Source organism: Rattus norvegicus, chromosome 15 (assembly GCF_036323735.1).
Source record: "Rattus norvegicus strain BN/NHsdMcwi chromosome 15, GRCr8, whole genome shotgun sequence".
Classification (NCBI taxonomy): domain Eukaryota; kingdom Metazoa; phylum Chordata; class Mammalia; order Rodentia; family Muridae; genus Rattus; species Rattus norvegicus.
The window spans coordinates 103,577,344-103,583,530 of NC_086033.1; positions in this window are offsets into that span (position 1 = coordinate 103,577,344).

A 6,187-nucleotide genomic window follows, 5' to 3' on the forward strand; every position below is an offset into this window, starting at 1 on the left:
GCCTGCCTTTCAGTCCTCTGAGGCCCCTCCTGTCCATGGTAGGATTTTCACTGGCTCTATCTTTGTCCCTCATTTAACTTTAATGAATTCAAGTAAAAGAGCTTTGCAGGTAGATTGTCCAATTCCAAGTGGAGCCCTATGCACATGTACCTAACAACAATAGTACATGGGCTCTGTAGGCCAGGGTTATGGGTGTGGGTGTGGCTGTGGCTGTGGCTGTGTGCACACAACAGTATTATAGGAGAAGAGGTCATAGCCTGAAGGGAATTGGGGGATGCTAATTGAGGAGTTTAAGCAGAAAAGGGGGAGAGAGAGAAATGATAGAAAAATAGAACCCATGCATAAAATTTTCAAAAGTAAAATATTTAAATTTTAAAAACTAGGAACAAATATTAGAACCTTGTCTTCTTTGCAATAATTTTTGAGAGATAATGAGTTGTTTTAGAAACACATTAGTGTTAAGACACAACACAGGGACTGGATATGTGTCTCAGTGGTAGAGCAGTTGCCACACAAGCACACAGTTCTGGATTCAATCCCAGCAACACACACACACACACACACACACACACACACACACACCACAGAGACCCACATATATACACACAGAGACACACGCACCACACACAGAGACACACACACACCACAGACACATACACACACACACACACACACACACACACACACACACACAGAATCACACGTTCCGTCTCCTACAACATTGCTTACATTGACTTCCCAGGCCTGTGTCATTGACCCACCCTCAATCTCTCTGAAGGATTTTCCTCTTACTCTTTTCCTTAACTCTTCCCACATCACTGAGTCTCTTCCTACATCACTCTCTTATTGTCCTACATCTTTTTTTTTTTAACCTTAAGGATTATCTGAAGTTGTGTTACTGATTGCTACATTCGGTTTTCTTCTATTAAGATAGAAATTAAGATATATCCTGTGAGACACAGCCAGAGCATGTCAAATACAGAGGTGAATACTAGCAGCAAACCATTGAACTGAGAACGGGACCCCCGTTGGAGGAATTAGAGCAAGGATTAATAGAGCTGAAAGGACCTGCAACCTCATAAGAACAACAGTACCAACCAACCAGAGCTTCCAGGGACTAAACCACCATCCAAAGAGTACACATGGACTGACCCATAGCTCCAACTGCGTATGTAGCAGTGAATAGCCTTGTTGGGCACCAATGGAAGGAGAAGCCTTTGGTCCTGCCAAGGTTGGACCCCCCAGTGTAGGGGAATGTTGAGGGGGATGGAAGGGAGTGGATGGGGAGGGGAACACCCTTATAGAAGAAGGGGAGGGGGATGGGATAGGGGGCTTATATCCAGGAAACCAGGAAAGGGAAGAACATTTGAGATGTAAACAAAAAATATCCAATAAAAAAAAGCATTGAAATGCAAAAAAAATTAAGATATAAATATCTGAGGGAAAAGGGCCTTTCCCAGGTCCCCTGTCCCTTTTCCCTGGCTTCTTGAACTCTTCTTTGGTCTAGTGCTGGTGATATAAAAGAACCGAATGAGTAAATGTTTATAACTTCGAAGGCGTCCTAATGGTTAGTAATAACACACATTCTCTGCGATGTCCGATGAATCGGGTCCGGGGAAAATCCCATTATAAGAAAACAGCCTGATTCAGACAATGGAGACCATCTTTTGTGGCCACAGTAAGTCCCTTAAAGTAGTGTCTTGAGAATTGTCAGTATTGATCCACGTGTGAATTAAGCAGAGCTCAGCCGCACAGCTGCCAGGGACTGCTGCCCTGTGTTTGGAAAGGCTGGCCGAGCTCACACAGCGAGCGAGAGAAGCCTGCTGCATATGAGCAGAGCCTTCCCCCTTCCTGCCATCTCTGTGTGCAGGTCAGGAAGGCGCCAGAAGGAAACCTGGTTGTGGGCTCAGCCACAGGCTTTGAGATCGGGCCTGCAGCTAGGCAGCCCAGTGTGAACCAGGCCTTCTCCTTCATCTGGAAGCAAAAGTCCAGAACGGGGTTAGGCTTTCAGATCCAGATGTGCCAGCTGCAGGGAAAACTGAAGCAGTCTTCGACACGGACTACGACTTAGACCGTTTGTGATTTCCAGCAGAGATTCAAAGGTGGCCGCGTGGCACTGTGAAAGCTGCACTGGTTCTCATCGGTGGGAGACAGTGATTATGTATTCCTTAAAACGTTCTGAGACACGTCTCCGTAGGCTCTGGCCGGAGGCTTCCAGTTATTACAACATCAATTTTCCAGGTGCCTTTTGGCTCATCTGTGCTTTTGATTTCAGGTTTTTACTGTCCGTTTTGCTGGAAACGTATCTTCGACATCTAACTTTTCAGCATATGACGATTTAAAACATGCACATATAAAGCTCTAGGTTCTCTGCTATTGTTTTGGCTGTTGTTTTTTAAATGCTTCATCAATATATTCACATCTACTACTAGTCTCTCATCTCTCTTGTGAGAATATTTTCATTATTTTTAATGTGTGTATGTGTGTATGTGTATGTGTGTCTGTGTATATGTGTGTATGTGTGTGTATGTGTGTATGTGTATGCATGTGTGTATGTGTGTATGTGTATGTGTGTATGTGTGTCTGTGTATATGTATGTGTGTATGTGTGTGTGTATGTGTGTATGTGTGTATGTGTGTATGTATGTGTGTGTATGTGTGTATATGTGTGTATGTGTATGTATGTGTGTATGCATGTGTATCTGTGTGTGTGTATTTGTGTGTATGCGTATGTTTATATGTGTATGTGTGCATATATATGTGTGTGTATGTATGTGTATGTGTGTGTATGTGTATGTATGTGTACGTTTGTGTGTGTATTTGTGTGTATGTGTATGTATACATATGTGTGTGTTTGTGCATATATGTGTGTGTGAATGCATGTGTGTATGTGTGTGTATGTATGTGTATTTATGTGTGTGTATTTGTGTGTATGTGTATATGTGTATGTGTGTATGTGTATGCATGTGTATATGTGTGTATGTATTTGTATGTGTATATATGTGTGTGTATTTGTATGTATGTGTGTATATGTGTATGTGTGTGTATGTGTGTGTACGTTTGTGTGTGTATTTGTGTGTATGTGTGTGTATGTGTATGTATACATATGTGTGTATGTGTGTATGTGTATGTATACATATATGTGTGTATGTGTGCATATATGTGTGTGTGTGAATGCATGTGTGTATGTGTGTATGTATGTGTATGTGTGTATGTATGTGTATTTATGTGTATTTATGTGTGTGTATTTGTGTGTATGTGTATATGTGTATGTGTGTATGTGTATGCATGTGTATATGTGTGTATGTATTTGTATGTGTATATATGTGTGTGTATTTGTATGTATGTGTATGTGTGTATATGTGTATGTGTGTGTATGTGTGTGTGTGTATACCAAGTGAGTACCTTGTCCATGGAGGCCAGTAGATGGCATCTGATTCCCCAGGGCTATAGTTACAGACAGTTGTGGGTTACCCAAAGTAGATGCTTGGAATCAAGAGGTACAGGCCTTCTTACCAATGAACGCTGCCTCGGCACCAAGCCTCTCCCGTCTCTGTGCATTTTGGGGAGCCAGCCAGATGCACAAAGGGGCCGGGAGCTTGTATATGGTCAGGCACTTCACTTAGGGATAATTTCATTTGCTTCCTTAGGGAGTGGTTTTTACCAGCTGTTCCATATTTATCAGCCATTTGTGGTTCTGCAGAATTGAGAGGTTTTCTGCTGGAGGAGGCAGTGCCCACTGAGCTTTCAAGTCAGTGTTTGCCGCTGACCTCATATCTGCTCCTCTCCTCCCCCTTGAGAAGGTGTCATCGGAAACTCACAATTCACACACCAACATACCTCGTATGTTACCATGAAGAACTTTACAAATGCAATCAAGATGTTTGTATTGAGTGTAGACAAAACGAAATCCCTCACGAAAACCAAGATAGTAAAGTACTAAGTTCCCTATTTCCATCCCTTTTCTGAAATACTGGATAAACTTCAGGTGTCAGCTCATCGTCGGAGCATTGTTGCTGCTGTTTTGTTTGGTTTGTTTGTCCTGTTTTGTTGACAGGGCAAGTGTCTTTGATCGGCCGCCTCTTTTTGTCCTGGAATAAACTTGAAGGCACGAAGGTCATATATGACTTTCTGCCCTCTTCCCCAGGACTTCGATGCTCAGTATGACTCTGACCGAAGGCCTCAACCACTCCACTGAGCAGCAGCAGTGAGGTCCTGTGTGCAAGAGTCACATAGTGGCCAGAGGACGCCATTTCATGTCGTCTCTCTTTCCCACACTCCAGAGACTGCCTTCCGTCTGTCTTCTCTGTGACATCCCTGAAGCAGGTGGTGGTGGTGATGATTCGGATGCTCCGTCTGTGGCTCAGGCAAGCGGTGGTGGCGGCGGCGGCGGCGGCAGCGGCGGCGGCGGCGGCGGCGGTAATGTGGACGCTCCGTCTGTGTCTGAACACGCACAGTCACTTATTTTTGGCTGGTGATGAATCTCGGCATCAACCACAACACTCTACAATAAGACGCTTCTCTGGTCGAAGTTGAGGGTCGCTCAAATGTATTGAGACAAATATAAATATTCAGAAGGAAATTCGACTCCATGACCTCTTAGCAAATCAACCTCAGTGGGGTCTCCTGTGGGGTCTACAGTCTCTCTAGAGTTGTATTTTGACCCTGTTACAGAGCCAGCCATGTGGAGCTGGTACCACACCCCATACCCCCTGGGCCTCTCATCTGACCTGTGTTTTAATATCCTCATCCACCCATGTTGGTCTTGTCCTTCTGGAAGTTCATTCACCAAAAGGACAAGAAGGAAAGTCCTTGATTCCCTGAAAATTTGGTGTGATTTAGATCCCTGCCCATGAGCAAATCTCCTGGGATTTAATGGAGCCAGGCCACTTAATGTGCTTCATCATGATGTCTGTCTCTCTGTCCTGGAGGTGGAATTAAATCCCATGAGGGAAGGAGTCATTCGTATCTCATTAAATCTTTGATATTCCTAGGGCCTGGCACACAGGAAAGTATGTACTTGTCTCTAACAGGCAAAGTAGGACTAGAAGAAGGCCTCTGGGCAGAGCTACCAGCTTGCCACACAGATGGTTTGGCTCTGATCCTACCAAAGTCTGTATACTAGAACTGCGGCCAGCCACTTCTCCATTAGCTCCTCCCTCTTGGTTTCCTCTCGTTGAGGACAATGTACCTCATGCCCTGCAAAGGACAGACATCATGCAGGCTTTGTTCTTCATTGCCCTTGCCATTTACCTCCAATCACCACATCCAGTTGCTTCTACAATCGAAGCAAGCTAATGGTTTGCCCACATGTTTCTCACGACTCAGGGATATCATGCCTTCCTGCTCCCACAGTCACAACGTGCTGCTAACATCCTCCTACATTCTCTTCCCAGGACTCCTACTTGCCTACACTAGCTTCCATAGGCATCAGTTTCTATTTGTAGACAAATTGATGTCTTGGTTTTTTATTTCCAAGTTCTTCCTTGCCCTAGTCCTCTTCCTCTTCCTTTTTGTATGTGTGTGTATATGTGTGTGCGTATGTGTATTTTGTATACATTGTTTCTTTTACATGCTTTGTGTATGTTTCTGAAGTATACATGAATGTGTGTATGCATGTTTGAGGGAAGAGAGAGCAAGGTTGATCTTAAAAATTACCCACAATCATGTGTCCACCTTATCAGAATGCAAGTTCTGGCAATCAAACCCAGAGCACTCAAAAATGGCCAGTCTTACTGGATATCTTACTCTGGTAATCCCCTGTTTCTGACTTCTAAACTGTGCCTACCCAACATTTCTGTAGGTACTGAGGGTTCAAACTGTAGCCCGCATGCCTATACTGAAAACCACTTTACCCACTGAGCAATCTCCCAGCACCCAAGGTGATCATTTAGAAAATAACTTCTTGCCTGTTTAATTCTCTCTTCCTACTTTCTGGTCTCTCTGGACTCTCTCTGGGAAGTTTTCCCTGATATTTTAGAGCTGTAATGTACGCTCCCACAATACATTGTATCTACATCTAAACATTCACTTAAAACATGACCCTGGGATTTCCTGACTTGTTGGCTTCTTCCCTGCAGGTTAGTCCTCTGATGAGAGACTTTGCATCTGAGTATTCCATGCCCAGTGTGAACATCAATAAATGTTTGCAGGATGTCAATGCATGGCTTTTTGATATAGTATATCCA